Consider the following 21,847-nt stretch of genomic DNA (forward strand, 5'->3'; position numbering starts at 1 on the left):
GTACAGTTCGCACTGTAATGCGGGCCACCATAAAACTCGCAGCCAACGTTCCCTGCATGAACCGGCATCTGGAGTTGGTCAATCTTCTTGGCTAGAAGCTCCACTTGAGCTTCCAAGGCTGTTGTAGAGTCCACTTGGTTGACCACTCCCTGTCTTCCTGGTAGGCTCCTAGAGGATTGCCACTGATAGTTGTTCATGGCCATTTCCTCTATCAAGTTCGAGCCCGCCGAGCGCCCATCGCTTAGTGCCCCACCTGCTGCAGCATCCACCATCTACCTCGTTGCAAGGTTCAACCCACTGTAGAAGGTCTGAACCTGCATCCACACTGGCAATCCATGATCTGGACAGCATCTCAAAAGATCTTTAAACCTCTCCCATGCATCGTACATGCTTTCATCATCAAACTGCACAAAAGAAGATATGTCATTTCTAAGTTTAGCAGTTTTAGCGGGAGGAAATACTTATATAAAAAATTTTCGGCCAACGCCTTCCAAGTAGTAATCGTTTGCTGTGGAAGGGATTGCAACCATCTCTTAGCTCTGTCCCTCAAGGAAAATGTAAACAATCTCAGCCGAATGGTGTTGTCGGTTGTTCCATTTATCTTGAATGTGTCACAAATCTCTAAAAAATTAGAGATATGTGCACTGGGATCCTCGCTGGGCAATCCTCCAAACTGCACACTCTACTGGATCATCTGGATAACGTTGGCTTTTATTTTAAACTTGTTGGCCGCTACAGCAAGTCTGACCTTACTAGTTTTCATCCCATCCAAAGATGGTCGAGCAAACTCGTACATCGTCCTCTGATCATCATCGGCCTAGGGGTTGAGGTTCTCCATCGCGTCAACTCCTTGAACCTAAACTGTAACTCCGTCCTCCTCCTCAACTGCCTGCAAACGTTGTTTCAATAATCTGAGAGAGCGCTCCGGGTCAGATAAGGGTGCTATGGGATCAGGGTTAGAGCTCTTGGTCATAAACTACCTAAAATGGAAAACCAAACAACCACCAATCAACAAAAGTAATAAAATAAAATAAAAAAATAAAAAAAATAAAGAATGAATGAATAAACAGATAATGACTAAATTAACACAGAAACAATTCACTCTAGTTTACCGTTACTGTTCCCCGGCAACGGCGCCAAAAACTTGATGGGCTACTTATGCAACCTACACTTAAGGCAGTGAACCTATCGATGCGGCCTAGCACTAGTGAGTATCAAGGTCATATCCTTGGAGATCGGGTAAACCTAAAGTTACTACTGTTCATTATGTTATTTAATCTGAAATAAGGTGTGAGAAGTCTAAATTAATTAACTAATGCTTATAAATGAAAATAAAGGAACAACAGCAACTGACAATCGAAAGACAACCGTAACAAAGAAGCAAACCCAAAGGGGACCTAAGTGATGGAATTCTAAAGTTGATTTTATAAACTGCCAATCTTACTACCCGTGCCTAAATCCTAAATCGAACTTCGCTCCTCTCTCGAGCTCATTGAGTTCCTAAATCTGCACTAACCTAATGGAATCTCTTCCTATCAGATTATTACAGATTAGCATTAAGCGTGATTTAGAACTATTAAGAGTTGTTAATTCTTAATCCGGCGAGTGAATTAACCTTATCTCTAAGTGTTAACTAGCAGTTCTTACTATTTAATTTCCAGTTGTAAAAAGCATTTCTCAGTGTCAAGAAACAACCCAAAAGACAATTAATTTAACATCTCAAATTAATTGAATCAAATTTTATTACTAAACAGTAAGAAGATTACAAAAATGGCAGATAAAAATTCAATATTTAAACACAAATCATCAACAAAGATGAACCCCAATGGGTTCGGCAGTCCTAGCTACTCATAATGAAAGAAACAAATACAAAAGGAAATAAATAACAGAAAAGAAAATGGAACATATAACCACTCTTCTATCGAATCGGAGTGGGAATGTCGCAAGTGCCAATTCTGAAACCAGCCTCAAGTATGGATCTCGGATGTCTCGGTCAATCGTCTAGAAACTTTAATCTTTGCTTGAATCCTCCAAATCAATCCTTTGAACTGACGTGGGTCTCCCAAAATGTCAAGAACAGAGGTGCAGAAGTGAAGGGTCGCGCGCGTAGAGAAGTCTAGAAATTAGAAGCGGAACCCTATCTCGTTTTACGTGCGCCTATTTATAGACAGAACTGCCTTCGCCGTGCAACGGCCCGTGCATATATGCACGGCCCATGCCATGGGCCGTGCAAATATGCACAGCCCATGCAACGGGCACCAACCTCCATGAAATGCAAAATTTCTGAAATTGTCCAAGGGAGGTCGTGCAAAAGCCTCAAAACTGCGCGCCAACAAGGAATCGACTCCGATAAGCATCTAATACGCGTAAATCATCCAAGTAGCTTGGTTTCTGCCCGTAAATCAATCAATCTCTATTGAGGAGTCCGAAAACCTGAAAAATTCATAAACATACCACAGTGCGATCAAACAGGAATAAATATGACTCAAATACGTGAATAAACAAACTGATAGATAGTCAATAAACATGCATAGAATCATCTACATCAAACTTGCTCTGTAATGCTTGTTGAGGTTACATGAATTTTTGAATACCATTAGATGATTTGGGCAAGTTAGGGTTTCACCACATCTCGCCAAAAGCCTACTCTCTGTTTCCATTAGTCAGCCAGTTTGAGCCTTAACCTTTTCTTCATAATTTACACCTAATCACTACACATACACCATTCTATACATCTGTCTTTCCTTTCACCCTGTATACTGAGTAATTATGTGTTATGTTTCTTCATTTATGGAATCATAATGCCTAATGTTGTTCTTAATTCACTTAGTCTTTTTAGTCATTCTTTGATACTCCCTTCAATCCAAATTGGATAACTATTCTTATTGTTTATGTCACTAACTACAGCAGCCCCTATATAAGCTGTTGTAATATATATACATAGTATATATCAAAAAAAAAGGAGAAAGAAAGAAAAAAATTTATGACTTACTTCTTAGCTCTTAGCTCTTCTGAATTTAATTCTTATGAGCATCATTTACTTCAAATAAGGCTTAGTGAGTATTTTTGTTGTTTTAGCACTCAGTTCCTGAAGCATTCATTTCAAAAAAGTGCATGATTTTTCAGTATACTTTACACTTCTATCCAAATATTCTTACCTTTACCTCAGCCACATTTCAACCCTTGAAAAGATCCTTTGATTTTGGTATTCAATTATTCGCGGTAGCGAAGATGAGATTTATGAGCAAGCTTATGGTAAACAGGTTTTGTGCAGCTGCATTGAGGGAATTTTCTTATTTACCTAAAAACACTGTGAGTGATTTGAGAGATTCCTGTGAGGCAATTGTTCTTAGTCTTTAATGCTTAATTGTTACATAAGTTGTGCTTCGAGATGGTATTATTATAGTTCTTCCTAAAGTGTGTATAACTTGTTAGTTACTTGATTTTCATTCTGTATATGTTGAATAAGGTTGAGTTGTGAACTTTAGCATGGATTTTGAGAGGTGATTGTTGCTTGTGCATGTATTGAGTTATTGATTGCTTGAGGACAAGCAAAAGCTATCTAGTTTTATATGCCAATTGTCTAAATATGCATCATTTTAGACATTTATATGCCAATTGTTTACATTTTTGTGCATAGTTATCTAGTTTTATGCCAAAATCACCTATGTTTTGGTTCCTTTTCACATTTCAGGTCATTATTGAGGGACATTATCAATAATCGAGGGAAATACGTGCAATTACGGACCAGAATCCATCAAATTGAGCAAGGACTAGCATTCCAAGGTTGAGCACAGCTTGGACTCCGGCCGTGCTGAACCATCAAATAGTTGCCCTTCAAGAGTGCCATTTTGGCACGATTTCCGAAGCCACCACGGCCCGTGGTGGCTCAGCACCGGCTAGGGCACGGCCTGGAAGAAGTCACGAGTTGCGAAATACGAAGGTCTAGCACGGCTTGGACTCCGTCCGTGCTGATTAGCACAGGCTTGACCACGGCCGCGCTGAAGGAATTATATAGGCAAAAATGATTTGCTGAATTAGGGTTCGATTTTCTAACTTGATTTCACATATACAAGCTTCAACCATCTTCTTCCAGATTTCAATACTCGACCTTAGAAGATCATTTCATCTATTGAAAGAAGGATTACAACTGTTTTAACATCAAATTGAAGATGAAGACAAGATTTGGGAGCATTCAAGAGGCAAATTAGGGTTTATTATTCTGAATTGGGAATTTAGGATTTTTCATCCAACTTGAAGAAGAAGGGTGTACATGCCTTTAATTTACTTTTCTGAATCTATTCTTTACTTTGTGTTGCTTATTAGTATGAGTAACTAAATTTGTCAAACCCATTGGGGTTCCTATGTTGTTGGATTGATTTTGATGTTTATGAGATTTTGATTATCAATGCTTGTCTCTTCTTGCTTTCATTATTAATGAGAAATCACTTTATTCATGAGACATTGTGAGTTGTGGTATTCAGATTGCTTCATGTAATTGAGAAATTCATTTAGTAATTGGAAATTTGAATAGTAAGAACTGGTTAATAATCACTTAGAGATAAGGGTAATTGACTAGCCGGATTAAGAATTAACAAAGCTTAATAGAGGTGGGTTAAAGCTTAATGCTAATCGAATAATCGATCGTTAGGAAGAGATTCCAACTTTAGGTTATTAGGTTTAGGAATTCGGTTATCTCAAGAGGGAGACCGAATTCAGTTAAGAATTCGTCAACGGGTAATTGCAATTGGTAATCAATATAATCTCTATCTTCACTAAAATCCAACTAGCTTAGGTCCCCTAGGGTTTGCTTTTTCCTTCGAGTGTTTTCCTAAATCCTTTCAGATTATTTGACACTTAGTTAATCATTTGTTCATATTTAATCATAGCATAATACTTCATCGATTTGTTTAGGTTATATAACATAAGACGCTACAGTAGGTCTAGGATCACCCTTTCCCAAGAATATGACCTTGATACTCACTATTTGTGCTAGTCTGCATCGATAGGTTCACTGCCTTAGATTTTAGTTACACAAATAGCTTATCATTAACCTACCTTTTGTTGAGGCTATATCGCAGATGCCCAAGTATGCGAGATTCTTGAAGGAGATTTTAAGCAATAAAAGGAAGCTGGAGAACTTGGGGCTAGTGACACTAAATGAGGAGTGCTTAGCCATTCTTCAAAACAAGCTGCCAATAAAGCAGCGTGATCCAAGGAGTTTTAATGTTCCCTGTATTATTGGTGATTTGCATATTAGTGATGCTTTAGCTAACTTAGGAGCTAGCATCAATTTAATGCTTAGCAGTTTGTTTGAAAGATTAGGTTTGAGTGAGCCAAAACTAATTAGGATGAGCGTACAATTAGCGGATAGGACTGTGAAATTTTCTAGAGGGATAGTTGAGGATGTACTTGTTAAGGTAGACAAGTTTATATTTCCTATTGATTTTATTGTTATGGATATAGAGGGTGAGAGTAGCGTACCTTTAGTCCTAGGTAGACCTTTCCTTGCAATATCTAGGGCTATTATAGATGTATGTGATGGGAAGTTACAACTTAAAGTAGGTGATGAGACTGTTACCTTTGACCTTAGCACTTCTATAAGACATTCACTTGACCATGATGATACTGTATATTCTATGGATGCTTTGGATGATATTGTGGGGTCTAAATTATAGGAGATATTACTTGATGATCCTTTGCAGATTGCATTACAGGCTTAGGGTGAGGAGGAGTTTTCCAACGAGGATGTGTTTGAACAACTTGCTTGCTTGCTGGCTAGTGAGCCTAGCAGGTCTACTAACCATTTTTTTTAATATTGATAGGTCAGGGTCTAGAAATTAAGACCTTCACTTGAGGAGCCACCAGCTGTAGAGTTGAAGGAGTTGCCTAGGTGATGCAATAAAGACAAGAATTACAAATGATCCTTTAAGCTATCAAGGAGGTCCAATGACAAGATCCAAGTCCAAAAGTATGCAAGAAGCTTTGTTGGGCTTAATTAAAGACATTTGGAGTGTTCAAATACAACAAGGCTCAGTCCAAGATTTAGGATTGCAAAAAGGATCCAAAATCATCAATTTAGTGCAATAAGTTTGGGCTGAACTCATAGGTCCAATAAGATTCATTTGAAGCCTTTTTTTATTTTCATTTTATTAGGTTTTTCTTAAGTTATGGTGTGATTAGTTGTCTTTTAGAGTTACAAAATAGATGCACATAATTAGTCATAATTTGGAGTTACAAAATGGATGCACATAATTAGTTGTCATTTGGGAGTTACAAAAATGAGTGACATCAATGTAAAAACAGCCATTTTTAATAAGTTTTAAGGGGAATTAAAGGGAAAAACGTGGGGAAGCTCAAAAGACATCCATTTAGGTTTCTTTGTCTTGTTTTGGCTATAAATATCAAAGCCAAATCCATTTGTAAAGAGAGAATTTTGAATGATAATCTTTGTTTGCTCTTTGTGAGTGTTTTTGCTTAAGTTCTTGCATGAACTTTGAACTTATCAAACTATTTTTAGTTTGTGGCGTTCTCTAACCAAAATCTTGTGTTTGATTCATAACTTATCAAATCATACTTGGTTTGTGGCGTTTGGAGTTGAATTCAAGTGCTAGTTTCATTGTTGGAACTAGTTTTTCCTATCTTCACTTGAGGAGATCCTTGGGTTTTGGAATCATCTTGATTGGAGGGTGTTTTCTTGCATTCCATATGCATCATAACTCATTAGTTATTGGGGTGTGTGGTTGCTAAGATGATGATTTCCTATCATTTGGTATCAGAGCTTGCTTCAAGTTGAGGTTTGCTTATCTTTGTGTTTTGTGTGTTATTAAAGTTTCTCATCTTCTTTATTTTTTTTGTGCCAAATTCTTCTTGTTTCAATATTTTCCTTCTAAGTACTCTTTCTTTTCAAAGTTTACACCTTTGTGCGCATAAAGTAAAACTTCATTGTCCCTTGCTAAAAAAAATTGTGTTGTTCATAATTTCTTTTCAGTTGTGTTATTATCATTAAAAAAAAAAAGAATCACAAGATCAAAAAAAAAAAGAGAAAGTTTGGGCGGCATAGAAATTATATTCTATTATTTTATTTTATTGCTTTCTTGTGTCTAGCTACTTTAAATTTGGCCTGACCTAACAACTTAATCTAGACCAACCTTTTTTTTTCTTTTCACTCTATTGAATTGCCATAATCTGATTTGGTTTGTTTAGGTGATTAGTTCATCTAAGAACCTAAAGCAAAAGCAAGAGAGGTAAAAGGCAATAGTGGTGAGACTAGCATCGAGAAAAGCTAAAACTTTGAGTGAAACACGAGCGGTGTGACATTTTAATTGAGAGACACACGCGAGCGAGTGTTTTTGTGAGGCTATACTAACTTGTTTTTCAGGTTTTTCGCGCAATGTCAAAAGAACAAGTTTCAAGTAGTGTTGGAGCATCCATTGAGCAAACTTTGCAAGCAATGCAAAAAGAGTTTGAAAGAATGTATAGGCGAATGGATGATGTTGTTGAAAGTGTGAGAAGGCAAGGTGAAACTATTACAAGAATTCAAAACGAGCCTAGAAGAGAAAGGCAACTAGCCTTTGAACAAGAGGATTATGATGCCGAAGATGATTTGGAGGATGATCAAGCAACCACTTTTGGTGGAGATGACCATCCTAGGAGACACAATAGGAGATCAAGGCAAGATGGTGTAGATCGCAACCTAGGCAAAGATCAAAATGAAAATTCCTTCCTTTCAAGGAAAGAATGATCCCGATGTCTACTTGGAATGGGAGCAAAGGTGGAGATGATCTTCGAATGCCATAACTATTCGGAAGGAGAAAAGGTAAAACTTACTGCCGTTGAGTTTTGTGATTACGCTAGTGTTTGGTGGCATCAATTGTGTAGGAAAGGAGACGAATGGAGAAAGACCCGTAGGGTCATGGATGGAGATGAAACGCATCATGAGGAAGAGGTTCATTCCTAACTATTACTATAGAGATTTGCATCAACGATTGCAAACTCTAAGGCAAGGAACCATGAGTGTGGAGGAGTACCACAAAGAAATGGAAATGGCTATGATTAAAGCAAATATGGAGGAGGATAGAGAGGCTACCATGGCAAGATTTTTGAATGGTCTAAATAAGAATATTGCTGATCTTGTGGAGTTGCAACATTATGTGGAGCTTGAGGACATGGTGAATGTGGCCATGAAAATTGAAAGGCAACTCAAGCGAAAAGGTGTAAGTAAGTTTGATTCTAAACTTAATTCGAGTTCTAGTTCTTCTAATTGGAAATCGAATTGGAGTAAAAAGGATGATAAATTTGCTAAGCCTAAAGTGGATGAGAATAAGAATAAAAATGAAATAGGCAGCAAAAACAAAGTTGAGAATCAAGCTATTCAATCTAAAAGCTTGAAGTGTTTTAAGTGTCTTGGACATGATCATTATGCACGTGATTGCCCTAATAAGAGGACCATGATTGTTAGAGATGGAATTGTTGAATCTGAAAGTGAAAATGAAAATGATGATGAGAATGATGACATGCCAACTTTAGAGGATGTTAGTGATGTTGAGTATGCTAAAGGGGATGTGTTAGTAGTACAACGCACACTTAGTTTGCAATGTAAACACTATGAACATGGAGAGCAGCGTGAGAATTTGTTTCATACTCATTGTTTAATTGCTAATAAGTTGTGTAACATGATTGTTGATAGTGGAAGTTGTACTAATGTTGCTAGTACTTTGCTTGTGGAGAAATTGAAATTACCAACTACCAAACACCCAAGGCCTTACAAGTTGCAATGGTTGAATGATAGTGGTGTTGTGAAGGTAAATAAGCAAGTGCTAATTTCTTTTTCCATTGGGAGATATAAGGATGAGGTGCTTTGTGATGTGGTTCCCATGTATGCCGGACATGTTTTATTGGGAAGACCTTGGCAATATGATAGGCGTGTGATTTATGATGGGTTCAAGAATCGATATTCCTTGACTATTGATGGACAAAAGTTCAATCTTGGACCATTACCTCCCAAGGCCATTTTTTGATGATCAAGTGAGAATTAAACAACAATATGAAGAGCTTGAATCTTCATATGGGGAATATCAGGGGAGGGAGCAAGAAATAGTGAAAAAAGAAAAAGGTGAGGTAAGTGGTAAAAGTGAGTGTAATGGGAAACACAAGGTGAGAGAAAATAAGGGAGATGAGAGTGAAAGATAGATGAATGTGTATGCAAAGCCAAGTGATGTAAGGAGAACACTAACCTTGAGGCAGCCCTTACTTGTACTCATGTACAAGGAAGTTTTGATGATTTCTAATGATCTTAATAAGGATTTGCCTTGTGTTGTTCTTGAGCTTTTGCAGGAATATGAAGAACTATTTTCCGAAGATGTGCCTAAAGGATTACCACCAATTCGAGGAATTGAACATCAAATTGATTTCATTCTGGGTGCAAGCATACCTAATAGGCCAGCATATAGATGCAACCCCGAGGAGACAAAAGAAATCCAAAGGCAAGTGAGTGAGCTTATGGATAAGGGGTACGTAAGAGAAAGCATGAGTCCTTGTGCGGTTCCTGTAATTTTAGTGCCTAAGAAAGATGGTTCATGGAGGATGTGTGTTGATTGTCGTGCCGTCAACAAAATAACGGTAAAGTATCGCCATCCTATACCTAGGCTAGATGACATGTTGGATGAATTGCACGGTGCTTGTGTGTTTTCTAAAGTGGATTAAAATCTGGATATCATCAAATAAGAATGTGTGAGGGTGATGAATGGAAAACCGCTTTCAAAACAAAACGATGATTATATGAGTGGTTAGTCATGCCGTTTGGTTTAACTAATGCTCCAAGTACTTTTATGCGATTGATGAATCATGTTTTGCGCGCTTTCATTGGAAAGTTTGTAGTGGTTTATTTTGATGATATTCTTGTGTATAGCAAATCTTTAGATGAGCATGTAATACACTTAAAGCTGGTTTTTGATGTGTTAAGGCAAGAGACATTATATGTTAATCTTAAGAAATGCACTTTTTGCACTAATGAAATTACTTTTCTTGGATATATTGTTAATGACAAGGGAATTCATGTTGATCAAGAAAAAGTAAAAGTTGTTAGAGAGTGGACAAAACCTACTAGTGTGCATGATGTTAGGAGTTTTCATGGTCTTGCTAGCTTTTATAGGAGATTCATTAAGGATTTCTCTACAATTACTGCACCTTTAACTGAATGCATTAAAAAGAATGTGGGTTTCAAGTGGGGAAAAGAACAAGATGATGCTTTTAACTTGCTAAAAGAAAAACTTAGTTCAGCACCTTTACTTGCTTTGCCTGACTTTGCTAAAACCTTTGAGGTTGAGTGTGATGCAAGTGGAATAGGTATTGGTGGAGTCTTGATGCAAGAAGGAAGACCAATTGCGTTCTTTAGTGAAAAGCTAAGTGGAGCAAGTCTAAACTACCCAACTTATGACAAAGAGTTTTATGCTTTGGTAAGAGTTTTAGAGACATCGCAGCACTATCTTTGGTATAAGGAATTCATTATACACACCGACCATGAGTCTTTGAAATATCTCAAAGGACAAGGGAAGCTAAGCCGTAGGCATGCTAAATGGGTGGAATTTATTGAATCCTTTCCATACATCATCAAGTACAAACAAGGTAAAGAGAATGTTGTTGTGGATGCTCTATCTAGAAGGTATGCTCTAATTTCTACACTTGATGCAAAATTATTGGGTTTTGAGTTCATTAAGGAATTATATAATTCAGACCATGATTTTGCTAATGTATATGGGGCATGTGAGAGAGGGGGTTTGACAAGTTCTATAGACATGATGGTTTTCTTTTAAAGAAAATAAGTTATGCGTGCCTCAATCTTCTTTAAGAGAGTTGCTTGTGAGGGAGGCACATGGTGGGGGTTTGATGGGGCACTTTGGTGTGAGAAAGACTTTAGATGTTTTAGAAAATCATTTCTTTTGGCCACAAATGAAAAGAGATGTTCAAAAAATATGTGAGAGATGCATCACTTGTAAACAAGCTAAATCTAAAGTGATGCCTCATGGGTTGTATACTCCACTTCCCATACCTAATGAACCTTGGGTAGACATTTCTATGGACTTTGTTCTAGGATTACCTAGGTCAAGGGGAAGGAAAGATTCTATTTTTGTTGTTGTTGACAGGTTTAGCAAAATGGCACATTTCATTCTATGCCACAAGACAAATGACACAACTCATATTGCGGGGTTGTTCTTCAAAGAAATTATAAGATTGCATGGGGTTCTAAGGACAATTGTCAGTGATAGAGATGTCAAGTTCCTTAGCCACTTTTGGAAGACACTTTGGAGCAAGATGGGAACAAAGCTTCTATTCTCAACAACTTGTCATCCACAAACGGATGGACAAACGGAGGTGGTTAATAGGACTCTCTCACAACTATTGAGGGCAATAATTCAAAGAAATTTGAAGAATTGGGAAGAATGTTTGCCACATGTTGAGTTTGCATACAATAGGAGTATTCATGGTACAACAAATTGTTCACCTTTTGAGATTGTATATGGGTTCAATCCATTAACTCCAATGGATTTATTGCCATTACCCATTGATAAGGCTAATTTTGAAGGCAAGCAAAAAGCTGAATTTGTTAAAAGCTTACATGAGAATGTGCGTACTCAAATAGAGAAAAGAAATCAACAATATCAAAAGCAACACAACAAGGGGAGAAAGAAAGTTGTATTTGAACCGGGTGACTGGGTTTGGGTACATTTGAGAAAGGAAAGATTTCCAAGCTAAAGGAAGTCTAAATTAATGCCAAAAGGGGATGGGCCATTCCAAGTTCTTGAAAGAATTAATGACAATGCCTATAAGATAGATTTGCCAAGTGAGTATGGCAATGTGAGTGCTTCTTTTAATGTTGCTGATCTTTCTTTATTTGATGTAGGTGATGAAGTTGACAATGAGGCTGATTCGAGGACGAATCCTTACAAGGAGAGAGGGAATGATGCAATAAAGACAAGAATTACAAATGATCCTTTAAGCTTTCAAGGAGGTCCAATGACAAGATCCAAGTCCAAAAGTATGCAAGAAGCTTTGTTGGGCTTAATTAAAGACATTTGGAGTGTTCAAACACAACAAGGCTCGATCCAAGATTTAGGATTGCAAAAGGATCCAAAATCATCAATTTAGTGCAATAAGTTTGGGCTGAACTCATAGGTCCAATAAGATTCATTTGAAGCCTTTTTTTATTTTCATTTTATTAGGTTTTTCTTAAGTTATGGTGTGATTAGTTGTCTTTTAGAGTTACAAAATAGATGCACATAATTAGTCATAATTTGGAGTTACAAAATGGATGCACATAATTAGTTGTCATTTGGGAGTTACAAAAATGAGTGACATCAATGTAAAAATAGCCATTTTTAATAAGTTTTAAGGGGAATTAAAGGGAAAAACGTGGGGAAGCTCAAAAGACATCCATTTAGGTTTCTTTGTCTTGTTTTGGCTATAAATATCAAAGCCAAATCCATTTGTAAAGAGAGAATTTTGAATGATAATCTTTGTTTGCTCTTTGTGAGTGTTTTTGCTTAAGTTCTTGCATGAACTTTGAACTTATCAAACTATTTTTAGTTTGTGGCATTCTCTAACCAAAATCTTGTGTTTGATTCATAACTTATCAAATCATACTTGGTTTGTGGCGTTTGGAGTTGAATTCAAGTGCTAGTTTCATTGTTGGAACTAGTTTTTCCTATCTTCACTTGAGGAGATCCTTGGGTTTTGGAATCATCTTGATTGGAGGGTGTTTTCTTGCATTCCATATGTATTATAACTCATTAGTTATTGGGGTGTGTGGTTGCTAAGATGATGATTTCCTATCACTAGGCACTTGACCTATGCCTATCTAGATGAGGCGGAGAAGTTACTGGTGATCATTGCAGCTGATTTGACTCTTGAGGAAAAGGAGATGACTTTAGCTTCCCTCAGAAAGTATCCTGAGGCCTTTGCATACAAGATTGCAGACATTTCTAGAATCAACCCCAGCTATATTTCGCATAAAATCCTGATGGAGGATAGTTACAGGCTAGTGGTACAGCCACAGCGACGGTTGAACCCAAACATGAAGGAAGTAGTAAAAAAGGAGGTAATTAAACTTCTGGATGCAGGTTTAATTTATCCTATTTCTGACAGCTCTTGGGTTAGTCCTGTGCAGGTTGTACCCAAGAAGGAAGGTATGACGGTGGTCAAGAATGAGAAGGATGAGCTTATACTGACTAGGACGATAACTGGTTTCTGAGTCTGCATTAATTACATGAGGCTCAATGATGCAACTCGGAAGGACCATTTTCCCTTTCCTTTTATTGACCAGATGTTAGAACGTTTATCAGGGCATACGTTGCTCTTTTGATAGTTTTTGAAGTTATTTTCATATTCTAATTGCATCGGAGGACCAAGAGAAAACCACTTTCACTTGCCCTTATGGTACTGATTGTGTTAGCTACAATCTAAGGCAGTGTACCTATCGATGCAGTCTAGCACTAATGGCGAGTATTAAGGTCGTATTCCTCTGGAAAGTGAAAGCCCGGAGTTACTCCTTTGTTCTTTGTTATATTAACCTAAAATGAGTGCTGAATAATTTCTAAACTAACTAATAGCTACAAGCTAAATTCTAAGGGAGATGCAGGAGTAATTGATAACTAAAATAACCAAGACAAGAAAGCAAACCCAAAGGGAACCTAAACTAGTTGGCAATCAAACAAAAGATAAAGGATTGGTGAGTCTAATTATGCTACCTGTGGACGAATTCTTAACCGAATTCGGTTTCTCTCTCGAGATAACCGAATTCCTATACCTAATAACCTAAAGTTGGAATCTCTTCCTAACGATTGATTCTTAAATTAGCATTAAGCTTTAATCCGCCTCTATTAAGCTTTGTTAATTCTTAATCCGGCTAGTTAATTATCCTTATCTCTAAGCGATTATTAACCAGTTCTTGCTATTCAAAATTCCAATTGTCAAATGGACTTCTCAATCACACAAAGCAATCTAAACACACAATTCACAACGTCTCATGAATAATGCATTATCTTATTAATACTGAAAGCAAGAAGAATACAAAACTAACCCAAATAATCCAACAATATAATACTAAGCCAACATAGTAAAGAAATCCTAATGGATTTAATCAATCTAGCTAATCATGTTCATTATCAAAATACACAAGAATTCAATTACAACAATGACTAAAGGTAGAGAAAACCCAATTACACCCTTGGATGAGAGTAAACAGCCCTAATTCCTCTTTCTCAAATTGAATCAATTCTTGTTCCTCTTGCTCGATTTGAAAACCAATCAACGAACCTCGCCCAATCTTCAATCTTCGAAGGGAATCCGATTGAAACCTTGATCCAAGTCTCCTTTTCCCTTGGTTCCATCACAGAAAACCCTTAGAGAGAGAAATATTAGGGTTTGGGACGTTCTCCCCCGCTTTCATCCTTTCTTTCCTCTCTTCTTTCTTTTAATTAATTCTCCATGTCACCGCCAACACGGCCGTGTTGATGCTAGTGTCCCCAACACAGGCTGGTGTTTATTCCCGTGTTACTCTCTGTGGCCGTGCTCCCTAAAACTTCTGTTTATTTGATGTTTGATGCACCAACACGGCCGTGTTAGTGCACGTGTTGGGAACACGGCCAGTGTTGAAACCAACACGGCCATGTTCAGCTTCCTCATGCTCGTACTTAGCTTATTTCGGCAGCTTTGACGTCCAATTATGCTCCAATTCTTCCCTTTATCATTCTTTGACTTCTTTTGAACCTAATGCACACAAACAGACGTATACGGTGAGTGTTGGGACCAATTCACATCCAAATGTCCATAAAATCAATATTAAAAACCCCATTTAGATGTGTGTATTTTACGCACATCAAATAACCCCACACTTAGCTCATTGCTTGTTCTCAAGCAATCAAAAGTAAAATAAGGAACAATACTTAAACTGACAGACAAGCTAGAGAGCTCCTGCACATATCCTTAACAAGTGTAAGTCAAACAAAAAGAAACGAAGCAGTCAATTCAAGTATCACAACCAAGATGCCAATAATTCATAAAATATTGTCTCAACAAAATTATTCAGAACCAACTCCTCACCAGATTCACTCTAAATTACTCAAAGTGGTTAAAGGGTAGTGTTTAATCGCTCAATGCATCAACTACTGCCTTACTTACTATATGCTTGCTCTTAAATCCTACTCCTACCACTTATGGAGAGTCAACAACCATGTCAAGAGGTCTTTATAAGGGTTGTAATGGGGATTAGGTAAGGGTAGGTAAATTTGGTCAGATGTTGAACCTATGGTGTTCTGCAATGAAATACATGACATGCACACAAGTCACAATAATCATAAGGGGTAAATAATGGATAGTAGTAAAAGGTGGGAAATAGGAATCAAGTCAAAATGTTTAGCTCACTTACTTTCTTTCTTTTCATCACCTTTCCCTCTTATTCTTCTTTTTATATATTTTTCTTCTTTCTTTTTTTTTCTTTTTTCTTTTTTTCATAAGGGAAGAACATTCACATAATAGAGTGAATTTCTTTTTGGATTGAAGTAAGCTGCTACAAGATTCCAAAGCTATTCCCAAGATAAAAATTTCCAATAAAAACAACTCATGTGCAAAATCATAACCTAAAGCAGAATAAAACTAAGTGGTAATGGAATATGATAAAAAAAATGGTGAAAGAAGGGGTTATCTACAGAATCAATAAACGAATGAAGGCTATTTGGCTAGAATGACAAACCTAAGTGCCTCTATCATACCAAAGTGAAACTCTCCTTGTGGCCCTCATAAGCATTACCGAGCAAGTTCTAAAAGTAAAGACAGTAATTGGCACTCTCAACAAGAAATAAATACAAGCATATAAAGCGTATGCTTACAATTTAGGCTCAATTTCTCACAAGTGTGCTTTTGAGTAGGTTCCAAACAAAAATCATCAAAACAAAATTAGATAAACCAAAGCAACTTAGTACAAAACTCAAACTAATTATCTTACATTCTTCCGCAAGACTCAACACTATCAGTTTTACCCGATCACATGGACATAAACAGGATTTCCAAAAGCAAGTCAACAGTAAAAGCATCGAAACAAAGTGAAAAATTTTCAAAATTTTATAAAATATTGCACAAAGAATAAACAAATAATTAAGATGGGATAAATATCACCCACCCCACACTTAAAGGACACACTGTCCCCAGTGTACAAAATATAAGAAACGAAAAAGGAAAAAGAGCTAATACCGCCCTGACTATGGCTCCGGAGTGAAAAGAGGTGCATCATCAGGGATATCAGGGCGTTGGCTAGTCTATGGTAGAGGAGTAGCTGCAAATAATAAAATAAAGACTTAAAATCGAAACTGGAACAAAAATTAAATAAAATATGAAAACTAAAACTAATAAAATGTTTCAAAACAAAAGGTTAAGATATTAGAGATTAAAGATAAAAATTGGGGTGCCTCCCAAAAGCGCTTCTTTTTAATGTGATAAGTCTTCTTAGCTGGACTCATGGTGAAAAGTAAACGGGCGTGATCGACGACCATCCATCCTTCTTCCAAGCAAATGGCTTCAAGTATCCGCTTAGAGGGATAATCGTCAATTTCCTCTTCCCGACTGTCAAGCAAGCTGCCAGTATGATGGGCAAGACTCGGTCCTCGTATAATTGCACGAAGTCATGATGCTCTAGAGGCTCTTCCAATTTGAAAGCTGAAGTTTCACAAATTGGAAGGATCGACGGTTGGGCAATTTCTTTAGGAACGTCAATGGTTTTCTCTAGTCCTTGGATTAGTTCACTTGCTAGACGAAACTCGAGCTCCTCCAAGACTTCTTCATTGGATAACTCGTGCTCATCTTCCATCATCGAAAGGACTTGTGGAAAATCCACCAAAAATTCCTCTAACTGCAACTCAGCATCATCAATTTAATTTTAGCTTTATTTTTATTCGGTTTAATTGGAATGATTTAAATACAAATTTTGAATGTTCATGTTAGATAAATAAATGAGTTATTTTCCATATCCAATTAGTTTGATTTTTAAGGCGTTAATTAAGTAAACTATTTGAGAAATGATTATATTTTGGTTATTCAAATTTTTTTCCAAATGTATATATATATATATATAAATAAAATTATATATTGGAAAAATTATGGTAGAAATTATAAAGGATATTTTTATAAAAGAATTTTGAGAAAATTGGTATTAAAATTGATTAGTAGTATTAAATTTTAAGTTGGAAATTGATTATTTAATTTAATTGTGTGTTAGGACTAAATTGGAAATTTATTTTGGAATAAGGATTGAAAGTATAATGTTATTTTTATGGGGTTTTAATGAAAATTTGTGAGCTTAGTATTTTTGTAAATAAATATGTCGGTCAGGGGTATTTTTGTAATTGTGTATTTTCAATAATTCGGATTTGGCCCAAATTAAATAGTTAGGGGCTTAATTGAAAGGCTAAAAAGAAGTTTGGGGGTCAAATTGGAATTCTGCAGGATGAAATTGTAAGTAATTAAGAAAGTTGAGGGACCAAATTGTAATAAGGAAAAGTTCGGGGGCCTAATGTCGATATTGAAAGGAAAGAAAATCGGGGAGAGAGAAAGTAGATCGGGAGAGAGAGAGTGTCGGAAGAGAGAAAGGGGGCCAGCATCGGTGGCCGCCGACGGGCCAGGCCGGCGTCTGGCCACAAGAAAGCAGAGAAGGCCACAAGGCTTCCGGCGCCATTCCGCTTCCTGCCTTCCTACCGATCTTGGTGGCGATTGGCTCCCCTTGGAGAGAGCTTCCTTTTGGCGAGTGGCTTGGCCGGTTTTGGTGGCCGGAGGAGAGAGTTCCGGTGAAGTGGAGGCAGCCGAGGTTTTTGGGCTTTTCCGACGAGCTCCGGCGGAGGATGGACGATCGGAGGGCATATCCCGACTCTCCTCATCTCAAGCTTCGCATTGGCACCGGTTTTGTGGCAATCGGGCTTCGTTTGTAAATCGACGGTCGAGATCGTCCGCAAATCTCTCCGGATGATCGGGTGTCAGATCGAAAAATCGGAAGCAGGGATTGTCATCAGCGCATCGTTGTGAGTCCGGTGGTGTGTTCGGATCGTCGATCGGACTCTGCTTGTTGGAGGCTAGTCGTAGAGCTACCGAGTCTCGGTAATTTTCTTTGGCCCGTTAATTTTAGAAATTCTTGGTTTAATTGTGTCTATTGGATTATATTGTGTATTTGATGATATTGTGAGTCAAAAATAATTGTCTGTCAGTTGCCTGCCCCGCCTCAGTATTTTGTCTTTGTGTGGCGAGTCGGAAACAGTGAAGTTTGGGGACCCGACTCCCGTTGTTTAAATTGTTGGATATTTGGAGTGTTTTTCTGGCAGGTCCTGGACCCATTTTTACGGGGGGTAATGCTCGTGTTGTAGGGGAGGTTCGCTTGATTTTCGGTAGAATTCTCCGAGTTGAGATTCTTAGGCAGTCGATCCTAGGAGTCTAGACCTAGGATTAATGATCGATTGTTTCAGTTTTGATAAATTGTTTTCCGTGATTAGATGATCATCTGTCAGCTCGCTCTAACCGAGGCACCGGAGCGAGCTAGGAGGTCGCCCGAGTTAAAGTCATATATCGCTTATGCACGTGTCATGCATAAAATTTGATTTGCTCTGTGATTATTCATTTGCAATTTTAATTTTTCATTTAATTATTATCATTATTTTCATGATGCTTTTAATTACTATTTAAATATGTTTTTCCTTTATCACCAATTTTAATATTGCATGATGACTCGGGATGGGACTGGCAGATAGAACATAGGAGTTGGATGAGTGTTCCAATATAATATGAGAGAGATAGGAAAAGGGTAAAAGGTAAAAATTTTGAGAAAGAAAGATTAGGACTGCGGTCGAGCATCGCTCTCCGGGCTTAGTAGAGTGTGGTTGCCGGAGTAAGGTCCTGGTCGAGCATTGCTCTCTAGCTCGGCTTATTTGGAAATTTAAGTGACCAGACTGGAGGTAAGGTCCCTAGTCGAGCTATACTCTCTGGGCGCCAGTCTTATTGGATAAGAGAGCCGAAAGGCAAAGGCTGAGAGTTAAGTGACCGGACTGGAGGTAAGGTCCCTAGTCGAGCTTTGCTCTCTGGGCGCCAGTCCTGTTGGAATGAGAGGTTTGAGATGTTAGAGTTGAGGTTAGTTGAGACATAAGTGTTGAAATAAATCGAGATGTTAGAGTTGGGATTAGGGTTATACTGAAGTACTCCGTCCCGTTGCATGTGGAATAATTTTTGTTTAAGCATGGCATGACACATATGTCTTAACATGACACGTATGGTTCAAGTGATTTATTAATTATTTTTAAAATTAAATGAATGTGATATTGAAATGTTTGAAACTGTTTTAGATATATGATTTTAGCTCACTCTCGGGACTGACAGTCTCATTTTTACGTTCCTGTCCGTCTTTCAGAGGGATCATGTTTGCCTCTTCCTTTTCTAGTTCTATCTCCATGTTCAAAGAGTCGTCCTGCACAGAAGCATCATCGTCAAACATAATAGATAACCCAAAAAAATTCTCACCTGAACGCAAAGTGACGGCGCTCAAGTGTTCCTCGGACTTAGTAGCGTTTGATGGAGTTCCCAATTGCTCTTAGCTAGTAACTTGAAGATTAAGCCTAATTGATGTTCTATGTTCTTAATCGAGGCTTGTTGATCTTCAAGTATCCTCTCTCTTTGTTGGAATCTATCCTCAAGACTTACAATAAACCTCGTCATCAGCTCCTCTGACACTAACTCTTCACCTTGAGTTGATGGTGCAAGATTAAGCTGCTAAAATTCTGGTGGTTCTTGGCTATCTAAGCTCCATCCAAAGGGTGAATGAATGCTCAACTCTTGATTGTAGGTGCTTCCATACGAGTCATTTAGCCAACTTCCCGTATAATTCACCTGTTCATAGTTATAAGAACAATGAGCAACATCACTATATAATGGACAATCATTACTCAAATGTAAACCACAAGAAAATGCATAAAAAACTTGAGATGAAAGGATAGGAGTGGAGAGTTGATCGGTAGCCCTACAAAACGATTCCACTCGAGCTTCTAAAGATGCACGGGTATCCCAATTTTTAGCACTCTCTTGGTTCCTGATCCCATTCTCCAACGTGTCATACAAAGAGTTTAGCATTGAACCTCCTTATCATCTACTACCCGAATCATAAACTTAACTAAATAAATATGCACAAACAAAATAGAAATAAATATAAATAAAAGAATGGCTAAATTAATAAATAGCAAATTTCACTCTAGTTTTCAAACAATCCCCGGCAACGGCACCAAAAACTTGATGTGTGCTACTTGTGTTAGCTACAATCTAAGGCAGTGCGCCTATCAATGCAGTCTAGCACTAATGGCGAGTATCAAGGTCGTATTCCTCGGGAAAGTGAAAGCCCAGAGTTACTCCTTTGTTCTTTATTATATTAACCTAAAATGAGTGTTGAATAATTTCTAAACTAACTAACAGCTACAAGCTAAATTCTAAGGGAGATACAGGAATAATTGATAACTAAAATAACCAAGACAAGAAAGCAAACCCAAAGGGAACCTAAACTAGTTGGCAATCAAACAAAAGATAAAGGATTGGTAAGTCTAATTATGCTACCTGTGGACGAATTCTTAACCGAATTCGGTTTCTCTCTCGAGATAACCGAATTCCTATACCTAATAACCTAAAGTTGGAATATCTTCCTAACGATTGATTCTTAAATTAGCATTAAGCTTTAATCCGCCTCTATTAAGCTTTGTTAATTCTTAATCCGGCTAGTTAATTATCCTTATCTCTAAGCAATTATTAACCAGTTCTTGCTATTCAAAATTCCAATTGCCAAATTGACTTCTCAATCACACAAAGCAATCTAAACACACAATTCACAACGTCTCATGAATAATGCATTATCTTATTAATACTGAAAGCAAGAAGAATACAAAACTAACCCAAACAATCCAATAATATAATACTAAGCTAACATAGTAAAGAAATCCCAATGGATTTAATTAATCTAGCTAATCATGTTCATTATCAAAATACACAAGAATTCAATTACAACAATGACTAAAGGTAGAGAAAACCCGATTACACCCTTGGATGAGAGTAAACAGCCTCAATTCCTCTTGCTCAAATTGAATCGATTCTTGTTCCTCTTGCTCGATTTGAAAACCAATCAATGAACCTCGCCCAATCTTCAATCTTTGAAGGGAATCCGATTGAAACCTTGATCCAAGTCTCCTTTTCCCTTGGTTCCAGCTCAGAAAACCCTTAAAGAGAGAAATATTAGGGTTTGGGATATTCTCCCCCGCTTTCCTTCTTTCTTTCCTCTCTTCTTTCTTTTAATTAATTCCCCCTGTCGCGCTAACACGGCCGTGTTGATACCCGTGTCCCCTACACGGGCTGGTGTTTATTCCCGTGTTACTCTCTATGGCTATGCTCCCTAAAACTTCTGTTTATTTGATGTTTCATGCACCAACACGGCCGTGTTGGTGCACGTGTTGGGAACACGGCCAGTGTTGAAACCAACACGGCCATGTTCAGCTTCCTCATGCTCGTACTTAGCTTGTTTCGGTAGCTTTGACGTCCAATTATGCTCCAATTCTTCCCTTTATCATTCTTTGACTTCTTTTGAACCTAATGCACACAAACAGATGCATAGGGTGAGTGTTGGGACCAATTCACATCCAAATGTCCATAAAATCAATCTTAAAAACCCCATTTAGATGTGTATATTTTACGCACATCAGGTACATTCGCTTACAGGAGGATGCCATTCAGTTTGTGCAATTGATGTAGATGATTCTATGCATGTTTATTGACTGTTTATAGTCGTTTA

At 37.6% G+C, this 21,847-nt stretch overlaps 1 non-coding gene across 1 annotated transcript; it reads left to right on the plus strand.

Annotated features, from left to right (window-relative positions):
- Positions 1-330: 330 nt before the first annotated feature.
- Positions 331-437, plus strand: LOC112533719. The gene has a single exon (XR_003078054.1). It is a non-coding gene; the product is annotated as a small nucleolar RNA R71 (small nucleolar RNA).
- The last annotated feature ends 21,410 nt before the right edge of the window (positions 438-21,847 follow it).

This window comes from Ricinus communis, chromosome 6 (assembly GCF_019578655.1).
Source record: "Ricinus communis isolate WT05 ecotype wild-type chromosome 6, ASM1957865v1, whole genome shotgun sequence".
NCBI classification, from domain to species: Eukaryota; Viridiplantae; Streptophyta; class Magnoliopsida; order Malpighiales; family Euphorbiaceae; genus Ricinus; species Ricinus communis.